Genomic DNA, 15,938 nt, shown 5'->3' with positions numbered 1-15,938 from the left:
ATTAAAAGAATTTAACCTATTTAATGAACGTACACAATTTACAAAGGAAATTGAGATTAACAAAAATATAAACATTATGGATTTAACAATAACTCATTTTTTTGGTTAAAATATTACAAAAAATAATCTGAAAAAATAAATACACATCAAAGATTCATGGAAATTCCATACAATAAGCAAATAATACCCACACATCACAAATTTCGTTGGATGTAATTTCATTATATAGCAGCGTTCCGAAGAATTTTGTAATTGAAGTGATAGAAAGCAAAGAGTGAAATTGATAAAGTAACTAAAATAAAAAAAAAAAAAAAAAAAACAGAATTTTTTTAATGTATAAATATTTGCATAGATAATATGTATTATAAATTTAAAAATAAATTATATGAACAATGCCATGGTTTAGCGATGGAGGTCACCAATCTCAGCCGGCCCTAACTATGGAATATTTAGAAAATAAAGTATTAGAGAAATTAAATGAAAATGAAATTGATGAATTATTCAAAGATGATATCGCCTAAATCAACTCTGCCATAATTTTATAAAATTTTTCCTAAACGATATCACCTAGCAAAATGAGCAAGCAATGTTTCAATTTTCAATAATGGTAACAATGTCTGCTTTGATATTATAACTCGCAGTGAACTGAAAACAGACCTAAATCTGTGTGGACTAAAAGAAAGTAGACCAAAACTAATGGTGGACAAAAATACCAGTGGACATTAGATAAAATGGACAAGCAAAACAGTAGACATTGGACTTTTTCTGGACCTTACCATGTGGACTAAACGTCTGCTAATCTTTTGTTATTGGCAGTTGATCAAGTATCATGACTTGTAAAAAATGGATGAAGAATTCTATGCGGTGATCAAACATTTTTTTTGAAAGGTAAAACTATACATGAAGCCAACCTAGATAAATATTTTGGTGAGTCGGCTCCACCAATTAGGTAAGTTTACAAGGGTTTGGTTATTTTCAGTGTGTTCTGGATGGCCTGTAAAGGTTATTACTGCAGAGAATATTGAAAAAATCCATATAGTAACAGAGGAAAATATTGAAAGTGCATGAGATAATACGCACTAAGACAACAGACATCTCAAATGAACAGATGCATTATATTTTACACGACATTGTCATTTACACTTGCAAAATATATCCACAAGATGTAAACTGCATTTTTTCACAACTGATTAAAAGCATGGATTCTAAGCACGATTTAGAACTGTTAATGCAATCAAAAGGAATTTTTGCATTGTTTCTGAATAGCTCATAAAACTTGATACATCATTATAATTTGAAACCAAGGAACAGTCAAAACAGTGGCTTGCAATCGGGGAACTTGCTCCAAAAAAGGTGAAAACAGTTTTATTGTCCATTTCATTACCAGTCACTTTCATCTGGGATGCTCATGCCATAATCTTCACTGACTTTCTGGAGAAAAGTAAAACAACTGCTGGACAATATTATGCATCTTTGCAGAATTATCTAAATGAGGAAATAGAGAAAATACTACCACATATTAGGCAAAAAAAAGTTCTTTTTCACAAAGGCAACTCCAGCTCACTCTACTGTAATTGTGATAGTAATAATCCCTGAACTGCACTGCAAGATTCTTCTGCATCCCTACTACTCACCAAAACTAGCAAATTTGAAGAAGCTTGGTAGAAAGAGATTTACACAAAATGATAATGTTATGCCCAAAAATTCTGTTATTTTGAAGACATGTATAAATCATACTATAAGAATGGGATCAAAAGGTTTGAGCATCATTGAACTAACTGTACAGACTTAAATTGAGAATAAGCTGAGAAATACGACTTTTCCTGAAAAATTATGCCTTCTTTATTTCTTTACACTTATCAAACACCCCTTGTATATATGAAAATAAAACAATTAAGAACAACATTAAAAAATATTAAATGAGAAATAAACAGACTGTGTGAAACACAATAAAATTAATATTTTCAAGTGTTTTAAGAATAATAAAAAAACATAAATAGCTTGTTATCATTTTTAGGTGATCCCAATCAAAAACATACATTTCTTAAGAACATCTAAATCAGTGGAACCTCCAACTCAGATTGCCCAACATGGCCTAATGTATCACTCTTATGTCTGTTGGATAGATAAAAATTTATCTTGTGAAAAATAGATACCATTTATCTTAAACCAATCAAAGAGAGGTTTCTTCTACCAACAACACAATTTAAAGGAAGGGATAACTGTTTAATTTCTTGTGATGAAAAACCTCTTCATAAAGAATTTTAATAAATTTAAAATTCTAGGTTGCTATTATGTACTGATTCCACATTATTGTTAATGTCTAATAAGTTGTTGGGAATTTAAATTTTAGAAAAATCTTTTTATGTAAGTTTTCAAATGTAAAAACATTAAATGTTTCTACATTTCAATGTTGTGACTATTTTACTGAAAGATTAATTGAAATGACCAAGATTTAATATCAGTTTAAATAGAATAGGAAAAAATAACAAACTGATTAATATAAAATATATATTTATATATTAAAAAAAATAATGGAAATCTACACCTTATGAACTGTTTTTTGTAATGTTAATGGAAATCCAGATTAACCAGCAATTCTTTTGAAGAATCAGTTTTTACCTAGTTACACTCATTTACCCTAGCAATATGAAATATATAAATTTCACAAACATTGAAGTAAAACACTAGAATTCAAATTGTACATCCTCAATAAAATGAAGACAAAAATTATAACAGAACTAAAAAATAAATAAATACAAGATTGGGATAAACAATAGCATACTGTAAATCGCATATCATTTTATGTTGTGTCTAAACAATATCACAGGAATGTAACTTTTTTGAGAATATTGTACATTTTCAGGCGTTAAGTGTATTTCATAAGGTCAGAGTGAATTAAAATAATAGGTGTTCTTTATTTATAAAATATCAACACTGTTTAATATTAATTGATATATTTTTTTTGTATTTATTTCGACAGGGCTGACTAATTCTGACTGAAAAATATGAACTGCTCTCATTTGGTGTTCCATCCTGAGTTCCATTGTCCAGAGTGATTTTGTAGTCGAAGCAATACAATGTGTATATTCCAGAGGGAGTGTTGTGTTGGTCCAGTAATTACTGGACTTCCCTCTGTTGTTTTGTACATAATAATAAAGTTAAAAGATAGGTTATGGTTTTTTTTTCCTAAACTGTACTGTATTTAGTTTTAATCACCTAGTTATTTTCTTAAGCTTTTTGTTTGTCTACATTACTGATTATTATTTTTTTTAAATTATATTTGTTTTAATTTTTATTTGGATTTATTTTAGGCAGAAGAAGAAATACGTTTTATTGGGTTCATATTCAGCTATCAAGCATGTAATACTGTGTACTTTGTTTAAGTACAAATTATTTCTTTCTGTCTTTGGATGCCAATAAGATGCTATCTATAATCAAAGTATCTTAGGCAGTACATTATTTTATGATCCATTTATTCATGAAATGGACTATTGCAGGTTTTTTGTATGGAAGTACATAGATAAACAAGCATATCTCCAAATTATCTAATAGATGCAAATCAAAAATCAGTCAATATTAATAATCTACAAAAAAAAACCATACAATAATGAATATAACTAAAACCTAAATAATTTCTGAACACATTCTACAGATCATCTAAATTGAAATAATCACCAGCAATAACTATGCCAGAATGAAAAAAAGGGGCAGTAAATAATTAACTGCAGATTGCTGCAAAAGCACAGACATGGTTTTTAAAACACAGTTTTATAAATCTGATTGATTTGATTGTTTAAAAACTGTTATACATTAAGTTTCACCAAGAAAAATAATAAATCAAGAAGAAAAATAATAAGGACTACTATTTAATGGTGCTTTTCTGTCACTAGAATTGGAAATTATGCAGATAAAAACAGAAAAGGGCTATGAACTTTTGATGTGCAGCACCAAAATAATTTTTAACTAAGTATAAAAGAAATTCATAACCAGATTGTATCTAACCTTCAACTTCTAAGCACAGCCCGTAACACATTTTCAAAAACATTTAATATTGGTCATCTATACATTCACATTTCTTTTTTTCTCTCTCAAATATTTTTAGGAACTGTGCAGCAACTGGCCAAGGCCACTTGTCCTTTGTTAATACATCCAAAAAAATTTCAAGCCATCATAAATACTGATAAAATGTTCTCCTTAAATGCCAAGAAGCCACAGTTTATGTTAGTGTAATACATAGAATGTAGCAAAGATTTTTCATGATGCCAATTACTTATTAACTGGGCTTATTGCAGCTAGTCATGATGCTGAATTATTGTTAAAACTTTTAATGATAATTCCTGAACGGGAATAATAAAGTAGAAAGATTAAAAAAAAGTCATCAGATTAAAAGACACAGGCAACCTGACATCCTAAAAATCAAGGCACAGAACATGCAGCCATGATGGTACTATAGTAACATAAAAAAATGCTTAATAATTCAAAGAAAATTTATGTTACAATAAAAATAATACCTATTTTACATTAACACACATCAGTGAATAATACATATTCCATTATTCAAATTAAATAACTAAACAATCAACCAATAACAGACGGCAGTATTTTAACTATAGAAGACATTGTGTGGTGCAACAGATTTCCCTCCACTTATGTATCTGGACATTAGTATTCAAAATACCAGGCACACACTTTACAATTTGTAAAACGGAAAGCGAAATGTAGTACACCATACATGTACTTCACGATAATAATTATACAAACACAATAATAAAAAGTATAAGCAATGACGAGTTTGGCACCATACCTGTTCAAACAGGCTAAAACGACTTTACATAAAAATTGCCTAAATTGCTAGTACTGTCCAAACTAATCATCAAAGTAATACTTAGAAACTGTTAGGTCGTATTAATAAGCCATAAATACCACATACTATAAATTTATAGTTTAAATAATAAAATCTACTTAACCTCCAAATGTCAAATCTCCACAGTTGAAATTTTTGGCGACGGAATATTTAAATAATTTACTATGCATGCAAATATTAACAAGTACTGCTATTATCATATAATTATTATAAGAAAAGAATTATACATTTGAGAATTCAACATCTGAAAACGCAGAACACAAACACGGCAGTAACTTCAGACACTGAGTAAAGGATATGGCGGTCGAGTGAATTTAAATCATCTTTTTCCATATTACAAAATATAATCTTTTAATTAAAGTTTAACATGAAATAATTTTTTTATAACGTTTGCATTGTTTTCGTTGATCTTTGGCTTCATTAAAAAAATATTCTATTATTTTTTCTCCTTACACTGCTATTGTCTGACCTGAAAGATAAAAGGCATTTTAGCGTTGACCATTACTATATACAATGTAAATCGGTAACGGAGGGAGGGTGTACAGTGGGAGGAATGGTTTTTTAACCTAAGGGACCACCGTTCAGGTATTGCCACAGAGGATGAGATGAATGACAATTTTTGTAGCGTGTGAAAAATGCCATGCCTAATCGGGATTCGAACCCGGGATGTCCGGATGAAAGACCGAGACAGTGGGAGGAACTGGAACCCTTCAAACTATTAACTATCGTCATTCAGTACGTGGTGGGCGGAAAGTTCCTTTAAGCTTGTTATGAAATTATTAGGACAATTGTAGCTTACCTTCTATGGGTCTAAAACGTATTTGTGGGTTCCACCATGTTCAAAGCACAGCTGTATACAGCTCCAGGGGTGTTCATTCAAATGCTGACCGACAGTGGCTTAAAGTTGCCGTATGTGCGTTTTACGCATTTTTTCTTTTCAAACCCCCAGAGTGCATTGTCAGGTGTGGTGAGGTCAGAGCTTCTTGCTGGCCAAAACTTCTGGAAGCAACCACTCATCGATCATTCTCAGATAACTGCGTTGATTAACTGCCCCATTGATAAAATAAGGACAGGGGGATGTTCAGCCATCCTGCCCAAACCATAACATGAGGCCGATGTGTTCGATTTCCTCAAAAAACGTGAGGATTGGCTTTCATGCAGAAAAAATATTTCAGTTATGAGGACCTTGATGAATAACACACTTGTCTGAGAACATGATATTGTTTTTATTGTTTGCTCTTAGAAAGCATTCAAGCAATAACTGACATGCATAAACACATCGATCAAGGACATTGTTATTCAACTCATTAACTATGGCTGGACGAAAACATTTAACTTACAAGTCCTAATGTATATGGTCTCGCATTGTCAATCTCGGAATACCTTACTTTGCAGAACGTTTGCGCATTGATTTCATCAATGATTGTTGAATCGATGCCTTCACAGCAGCACACATCTCAGCTTGAGTGCTTGGCCTCCCAGTGTGTGGCACATCATGAAGCCTTTTTTTCACTTGTCAGTAACACTTGCTGTGATGATTTCCCAAAATGCACAAAGAAATGATTCATAATGTTCTCCAATATTTTGGAATCACATACAAGCTAACAAATGTTCTTCGGCAAACGCACTCATATTGGCTGTCATTCCACACTCAATTACAACTAAGGTCATCCCACCATGAATGAACACACCAAACAATCTTCAATATGGCTTATCCTCCTCACCTTTATCAGCAGCAGAGAGCAATATATCTGTGGTGTAACTGGGAGCAATAGAGCCCGATTAAGCTGGATTTATTACAGTGAAAAGGGATTTCCCATCCAGTCTGTATAATTTAATGCTGCTGAAATATGTATCACAATTTTTTTATATGAATAACACAGTCACCAAAATTACTATGAAAAGAAAAATTCATTTTCAAATTGCTTTGTAATGATTGAACATTAACTTCAGCAAATGTTAATTGAGAAAAAAAATACTGGGAGGTATGCAACTTTTATACCTCTCCTTTAATGTAATCCTGAAATTAATGCATTTAAATGATAAAATTTCATTATTTACTATGGGCTCAAATAATCATTAAAATGACAATCAGATTTAACTGATGTCACTGGGTCAGATCAACTGATCACAATATACTCATTATTAGGTATGGTTGCAGAGAAAGTAATTGGAAAAATGTACCTTTCTAGTCAATATATTGCTGCTCTATTGATAAAATATATATAATGTGAATTAAATAGTAAAAAAAAGAACAGTAAACAATCTTTGAAGAGATTTATACACCATCCACAAACTGCATGCACAAAAAAAAGGAGAAGGTGTATTTATTATAATTATTATTCATAGAACAGCACTGTTAGTTGTTAATTGGCCTATGTCAATTTCTCTACAGGTATGTGCAATTTTTTTAGTGAGATAAGGACATCTTTACCTAACAGAAATTACAGCTGCTAGGCTTATTATGCAGCCACAAATCAGGAAACAGAGCCTCACAACTGTTCTCATTCAGGTCCCTCTTACCAGATAGCAAGGATGACTCATAGTATCAGCATCTTCAATACAGAAAAGCCTAGCTGGGTAAACCCTGCACCCACAGAAACAATAATGAAGGACAAAAGATCAAGGAAAAGAGATGGGTTGTGGGAAAGGATGATCTTACTCTTTATGATAATTTACTCCTTGTCTAGGATCCTAATCTGTATTTGAATTTGCAAAATTAAAATTAAAAACTAATCTACAACGTATTTTTATTCTGTCATTTGCTTACTAGATGTAAGAAAACTATTATCTGAATTGCACATGTAATCAATTTCTTGCCCTTATATAAATTGTTTTTTAGATAATAACCTTACTGCTTAACAGCATGATCGCAATTGTATTAATTACACTGATCATACAATGAATGTATGAAATACAGTTGCTGAAGTGTACTGCATATTTTCAATTTAACCAAGCCCAACCACTGCATTCTTCCATTATTCATCTCTAAACAGAACAATCATTTTCTTAGTATAATTAGTCCAAAATGTTTTGAAAAGTATGCACTACATAAAGGTAGCTGTTTTACTAAAATGTTTGCTTTATTAATTTCTAAATATATATTATTAAAAAAAGAAAAAGAAGTAATTTTATCTCTCTAGTACTAAAAATATGCTTGCTATAGTGATATAATGTCTACAAAAATTTTATCTGATTTGCAATACACCTCCTATCACAAGTTTTGTTACATTTTCATCGCATCAAACTATAGTAATAAAGTGTAAAAATAAGCATCTTGGTACAACAGTAGTTTCATTTCTAACAAATAGCATTGTAATCATTTGAAGAAGACAGGCTATATCACTTTACAACCTTGCGGTTCCACAACACCTGAGATCTCTCAAAAAAATAGAATTTTACAAATTAATAGATAAATATGGAAAGTCTAAATTACGTTTAATAACATTAACTCTAAGTTAAATAAAAGCGAGTGTATTTCAATTTAGCTGAATAGCTACATTGATCATTTTTTTTCTAATAAGTTAAACAGTTGACTTCTTTAAAAAAAATATAATTTTTTCAATTGTCTAAACAAAAGTTGACAACTAAGCTATAGTGTGTTCTAACTCATTCAAACCAAGAATGTGCCCCAAGTTCCAAAGATTAACAGAAACTGAGTGTATTCTAATCTATATATATAAATGGATGTTTGTCTGTCTCGTAGGCATATATATGCCACTCATCTGACTGCAATGAAACTTTGGTGAGTTGTTGTGTGCACATCCATTAAGGTTTCTGAATTAGTTTGGACCCACTAGGTGTTGCTGGGGTCGAGATATTTCAAAAAAATGTATTTATGGTCAGGTTTGACTCGTATTCAAAATATGTATTAATTACGTGAAAATAAATATTTTTTGTAAAAAAAATTGACTGCTAGGTGGCGTAGGTGTTGAGCCAATCAAAACATTTTTTGGCAAACATACGCAAGTACAATTCATGCTTCCAAATGACATCGTTCGGTGCAAGAAATATCGTGGGCGAGAATTACATGACAACATTCAAAGTGCAAGGGCAAATTTATCATAGTGCAGGATCACTACTACCATTGCCGAACACAGATTACAAATTTCTTCAAATTTATTTCATGGGAAACACAGATGAACAAATCAATCAACGTTGTCGATTCAATACGGGCACTTAACGAGAAATTGTCGCTGCATTACAAACTTTATTCGATCAACACAACGAATTAATTTCGTTGTTCAGAACTGCTCTTGAACAAATGCCAGCTGATAACTTCAAAGTTGTAGTTAGAGCAGACAAAACATCGGCCAACACAAAAGACAGTACAATACATCAACAATTGAGCGATCGTTATAGTTGGCAAAGAATTTAACTAGCGTGATATAATTCTTATAATTCTTCATCGTGTCAGAAACTCATCGCTCATACAACGGATTGCAATATTCTATTTCATTTTGACAAGGAGAACAAGGATGGATATCATTTCAACATCAAATTGAGAAATCTACAAACAGATGAGGAAACTTATAAGAAAGGGGATTCAGTGCCATGAATTACTATTCATATCGATTGACGATTCGTGAAAACGCTAAAAATCATATCTTGAAATGTCGACAATTGTTCCATCAATACAATGACGATATGTTAGCGAATATCGAAACCGAACGACTCCTCTACGTTCGATTAAATCAAACAAAGTGCGTTCCGAAGAGTACATTCATTTGTGTGATGCAGTTGTTAACGATGGCAATGTGAATCCCAATGAATTGGAGGGAATGGTCATACCACCGGCCACATTTACAGGTAATCCACGGCACATGCATGAATACGCACAAGATACGGTGACATATATTCGCGCATACGGCCGCCTAAATTTGTTTATTACATTCACATGCAATCCTACGTGGGATGAAATAAAAGAACTTCTCTTAACTGGACAATCATCATCGGATGGTCATGATATTTTTGCGCGTGTGTTCAAATAAAAGTTGAAGTCTTTAATGGATTTAATTGTCACTCATCATGTTTTTGGAGACACGCTGTTGGATGTATTCCATTGAATGGAAAAAAAGAGGATTGCCACATGCACTCATTTTGATTTGGTTGATCGAAAAATCACACCAGATCAAATTGATGAAGTCATCTCGGCGGAAATAGCAGATGTCAACATTGATCCACACTTATTTGAAGTTATCACCAAAGACATGATTCATGGTCTATATGGCTTACTCAACAGCAATTCACCATGCATGTCTGATGGGAAATGCACGAAACGATAACCAAGAGACTTATTTCCCGAGACTATCACTGGCAATGACGGATATCCACTCTTTCGTCGACGATTAACTGAAAATGCCAGCAAATCCATCACTTTAAAAGTACAAAGCAATGATGATAAAGTCGATAATCGTTGGGTTGTACCGTATTCACCAATACACTCGAAAACAAACAAAGCACACATCAATGTTGAGTATTGCAATTCGGTGAAATCGATCAAGTACATTTGCAAATATGTCAAAAAAGAAAACGATCTGGCAGTTTTTTGAGTGGGAAGTGCAACTGCATTCATTTTAAATGTTGTATTTAAAGGGGAAGATGTACTGTTTCCACACATCCCACTGATTCCGGTAGATATGCCATTCAAATTCAAACGTATGCAGTTTCCGATGCGACTCGCATCTGCAATGACCATCAGCAAAGCACAAGGAACAATCACTACCAGTGTGTGGACTAAATTTGGAAAATTCATTCTTCTCACATAGACAGCTGTATGTGGCCTGCTCATGCGTTGGAAAATCTTCTGATTTATTCGTGTACGCACCAGATGGAAAAACAAGAAAATATTATGTATCTGATTGCAGTTCAATAAATAGAATTAAAACATAAACACTTACTTTCTTTGAGTGGCATTGCAACGCATGCCGGTTGTTAGCTAATATATATATTCTATTTTATTTTTTCCATTGCTGCTTTTGAGTATGTTTATTTTTCTACAAATTAGAAAATATGCTTGTGAAAAGTTCTCATGCAGTCCCACCCCCATTGAAATACAGAACTTCATCCATACGTTCCCAGCAACATCCAATCTTCAAAAAATTAAAAATAATCAGTTCTCATAACATACTAATTTCCATACAAAACTTCATAACTATATGTACAACTGTTCCCAAGACATAAAGGCAACAGAGATGTTGCCTTCTGTGTACATGTGCATATCCTTATTACTTCCTTGTATGAAGTATAGGAAGTATTGTGATTGCAAAAAATTTTGGTTTTTGATTTCAACGGAAATATCTATTTTGACATCCCTGAATCCATTTTGACTAGTTTTGGTATGATGTCTGTACATATGTATGTATCTTGCATAACTCAAAAACGATTAGCTGTAGGATGCTAAAATTTTGGATTTAGAACTGTTGTTAACATTCTAGTTATGCACCTCCCCTTTTGATTGCAATTGACTGGACCAAAGGTGTCCAAAAAAAACCAAAATCCATAAGAATTTGGACTTTTTCTTAACTGCAGTAATAAGCCCTCATTCACAGCTTTTCAATAATATATCATAAGTGGTACTTATTTTCATTGGTTCCAGAGTTATAAGCAAATAAAATTTTAATTAATGAAATATTTGGATCTTATAAGAGAAAGGCACTTCTGTTCAAATTAGATTTCATCTCCTTTCTTTTTAATTTAAATATATTGCTTTATTAACATATATTAACCTCCGATTGTAAAAAAAGATTTACAATTAATAATAATTCAAACATAACAATAAAAAAAAAGTATGAAAAAATATCAGAAGTTATTAATGAAATAAAATTTTATATACTTTTCATTTAAAAAAATGTGTATATGTAATTTAACAGGCTTACAAGGAAATTGTGTGGTGTCCACATCTGATTTTTTTAAGTTATATTTCAGTAATTCTGAAGTGGGTCCTTAAAGCTTTAAAAAATATAAGGATCTGATCTGATTCAGAAAGTTTGAAATTAAAAAAGGATTGAAATAATACAAATTTTTTGGTGTCCTATAATAAGTTTCTTCCTGATAAGTTGGTTAATTTTTAAAATGGAAAATTAGTCTTTGCAAATGATTAGAAGAAATTTTTTTTGTCATGTTCCTTTTCAGAATTGGATAGTTACAGCATGGCATAGTCTGATGTCATTTTCATACTCGAGTATTTTGTAAGAAAATTGGTTATATTATTTAAGATAATAAATAAAATACTATAATCCAGATAGCCTTAGCTCTCACTCTGTAGTAATTTACTTAAATAATTTCTCTGTGTTCCTTTTCTTTGACATTTCTTATCTTAGAACTTCTTGTGAATGGTTTCTTTATTCATATGAACAACATTTTTTGTTGGCCTATTAAATTTTAATTGAAATTCAATTAAAAGTTGAAAATAAATAAAAACTTAAAATTTAAAAATGTAATAAAAAATAAAAAAATCCAGCAAAGAGCTGTATAACTGCTAAAGCTGACATCAATAAACCACATTCAGAAATCATTGTATAACATTAAATAAGTTGGTTTATCCAGTCTTAAAATAAAGTAACAACTGACAACAAAATATTAGGCTTATATTCCTCATCCCTGAATGAAATTGCATGAATACAGAACCAAAGTGATATACTGATGTAACGGAACCATGTAATTAATTGACTGAGCCAAGAAATGACAAAAAAGTAAAAAAAAAGGTTTTTATGCAGCTCCTTTATGGAGATTTGAATAAGACCAAACATAATTAGAAATAGCGAACTAAGGGATATTAAATTAAGCAAAAACATTTACTTATTCTTGAGTAAAATTTTAAGATACAGGACAACAAGGTCTGTACTTACCTACCCCTTGACAAATTAAGACCATAATTAATTATTACTAATTAAATAAAAATATTTCGTACTCAATAAAAAATTTTATTTTTTAAAAACTTAGATTCAACAGAAAAATGTTTTTGAAAAGATAAAATATTTTTTTTTAAATTAAAAGAGAATTTGCCCAGTTTATTTTATGGAAGTAATTTCTACAAAGTCCAAGGACATGTCATTACATGTTCTTGGACTGGGTAAAAATTGATGTATAATCAGGCTATCGTTGTGCAGTCCATTGGCTGCAAAAAGGTAGCCTGATTGAAACAAGACATAGCAGCAAGTTTTTAAGAAACCTTTGAAAGTTTTTGTATAATTCTTATCACACACTACATAACACCACTTAAAATTTGGGCAAAATCTACTACCCAGTTTTATCCATTACGCTTTCTTACTTTACGCTCCCCAATTTTGAATTCTTTATTATCTTTTCTAATGTAGGGTGTAAGTACAAAACTAAAATTTTTAACTTAGTGTCAAGTAAAATAATAATAATTATAAATGACTCACTTTCATATTAAAGTTAGTTGTTTATGGAAATTTTTTCATGGAAGATTGTCATGGAAAGTTTGTTTTTCTAAAGAAATTTTTTAAATACGAGTAACTGGCAATATCTTATTCAATGAGTTACCACAGGCACTATTACTGGTAATGGTTCCATTATTAATTCCACTTAATGAATTACTACTAACAAGCTCTAATGTTTTTTGGCAAGATAATTTCTATGTAACTTAAAAGTAAATCTTTAATTTAGAAGCTTCATGTTATTAATTAAATGAAAAATAAAAAACAGTATGTCAAATTGTTGTTATCTGTTTCAATTTTTATTATGGTTGTAATGTATAAAAAATACACAGAGTACAGAAGTTACCATTTCTTAAATAATTCCTAAATTGAGTGACGGTAAGTTCAAGGAGAGTACATTTATCGGTACACAAATCAAAACAATGCTTAAGGATATAACTTTTGAGGATAAACTTAGCGAATGTGAATTAGTTGCATGGAAGTCCTTCAAAGACATTGTTGGTGATTTTTTAGGCAACAGAAAATATGAAAACTATGTTTTTTGTTAATAAGCTGTTAAAAAACTACAAATATTTAGCATGTAGGATGTCATTAAAAATTCATTTCCTACACTCCCACTTAGACTTTTATCCTGAAAATTTGGGCTTTGTCAGTGATGAGCAGGGAGAGCATTTCTATCGGGTTATTCTGACCGTGAAGCATCAGTAGCAAGGAAGATGGGATGCTAGAATGATTGACAACTATTGTTGGTTTTTATTTAGAGAAACTGATCAAACATTACACGAGTGAAAACATTTGTCAACATATTTTAAAAATTCAGTTCCAATGATTTAAATGTTTAAAAACTGTATTGAATATATTTCAATTCATCTGTATTTGAATAAATAAATATTTAGCTGATTTAAACAAATTATAAATGAATACACATAAATAATAACTTTTTTGAAATATTGGTATGACACTGATTATGCATTTATTGGTAAATAAATCGTATGTATGTACAAAAATGCAATGTATTACACAAAATTTTACAAGTTTTGAATTCAGCACCCAATATTTGTTAAAATCACCATGCCCATTTCTAGATGTGTTTTTTTATATTTTGCTGCGTTTTAAAAATTCTATACATTTACGGTACTTACTTTTTATTCAATCCAGATTTGAAACTACGGTTGATAGTAACTGTAACTAAAATTTTCTTTATTTTCCATAATCATTTTCTGCTTTCAATATTACATTTGAGAATCAGTAACCATTTTTTTTTTGTCACAGCTTCCATGAATTTAAAATTACTCCCAGTACAGCACCTACAACTCAAAATCACTTGGCAAAAAGATTAGTAATGCACATAATATGAACAAATAAATTTTTTTTTTTTTTTTTTTTGTTTTGCGTAGGAGGAGGAAAAAGCTCTACCAGCCATCGTCTGCGCCCGCAACAGACGTAGTGTCGGGCTCTCACCGACTAAAAAACCTCCCCCTTAGGAAGGAGGACCCTATTAGGGATTGGGATCGCGGACGCGACTTAACTAATAATAAAATAATATCTACGTTGTACCTGAAAATACATACACAGCATATACAAAATTTATATCTATTTTCATAAAACTTAATTTACACTGCTTATCTAAGTAATTTTAAAGGAAAATTTATGTTGAACCTGAAACAGAAACATACACAAGAATAGACATAAAACATTCCCTACAGGAAAGTTCCTATCAGGGGACCCTACTGGGACTAGGCATTGGGGTCGTGGACACGACTTAACTAATAATAAAATAATATCTACGTTGTACCTGAAAAAACATACACAGCATATACAAAATTTAAATCTATTTTCATAAAACTTAATTTACGCTGCTTATCTAAGTAATTTTAAGGTAAAATTTACGTTGAACCTGAAACAGAAACAACACAAGAATAGACATAAAAAGTTCCCTACAGGAAAGTTCCTATCAGGGGATCCTACTGGGACTAGGCACCTACCGTGATTTTATAAGAATATTATACTATCAACTTAAAAACTACACAACTTATTTTTAACATGAAAATTTATAATATTAAACAATAATAACAAAAGTAAGTACCTTTAGTAGAAAATTATCCTACAATAAAAGGGAGTACCACAATGTAAGGAGGGCCACTTACATGGCAGCTATCCCTTAGAATATTAAATGAACCGTTGAGTTACCTGAAACAAAAGAAAATAAGACAAATTCAATTGGCGGTTGTGAAATTAAAATAGTTTTGTTTTTGTTATTAAATTCATTTCATGTATGATAGCATTGAACTTTTTCTAACAAAAATATTTATTAGGAATGAATAGATGGTCCATTTTTACTCCTTAAATATTTAACCTGAGGTAGAAGTATTTATATAGACATTTTTTACAGAAATAGAATCGCTAGCTAGCTAGGTACACAAGAAAAGCTATACCCTCCTCCAGATTAGATATATACAACCCACCGGGTTGGTCTAGTGGTGAACGCGTCTTCCTAAATCAGCTGATTTGGAAGCCGAGAGTTCCAGCGTTCAAGTCCTAGTAAAGCCAGTTTTTTTACATGGATTTGAATGCTAGATCGTGGATACCGGTGTTCTTTGGTGATTGGGTTTCAATTAACCACACATCTCTGGATTGGTCGAACTGAGAATGTACAAGACTACACTTCA

General features: G+C 31.3%; 1 protein-coding gene across 6 annotated transcripts in view; it reads right to left on the bottom strand.

The window, feature by feature from the left end:
• LOC142324972 (uncharacterized) overlaps positions 1–5,373 on the bottom strand; it is a 46,464-nt gene extending 41,091 nt beyond the window's left edge. For 2 of the 6 annotated variants that reach the window (XM_075366162.1, XM_075366158.1), the window contains exon 1: positions 4,971–5,372. The gene's annotated coding sequence lies outside the window, so the exon portion shown is untranslated. Of the gene's footprint in view, positions 1–4,514; positions 4,679–4,970 lie in introns of those variants that run through there. The other 4 variants (XM_075366163.1, XM_075366164.1, XM_075366160.1 and 1 more) reach the window with 3 other exon arrangements.
• Positions 5,374–15,938: the final 10,565 nt, after the last annotated feature.

Source organism: Lycorma delicatula, chromosome 5, assembly GCF_047948215.1.
Source record: "Lycorma delicatula isolate Av1 chromosome 5, ASM4794821v1, whole genome shotgun sequence".
In the NCBI taxonomy this organism is placed as follows: Eukaryota; Metazoa; Arthropoda; class Insecta; order Hemiptera; family Fulgoridae; genus Lycorma; species Lycorma delicatula.
This window is presented reverse-complemented; position numbering and strand designations above follow the sequence as displayed.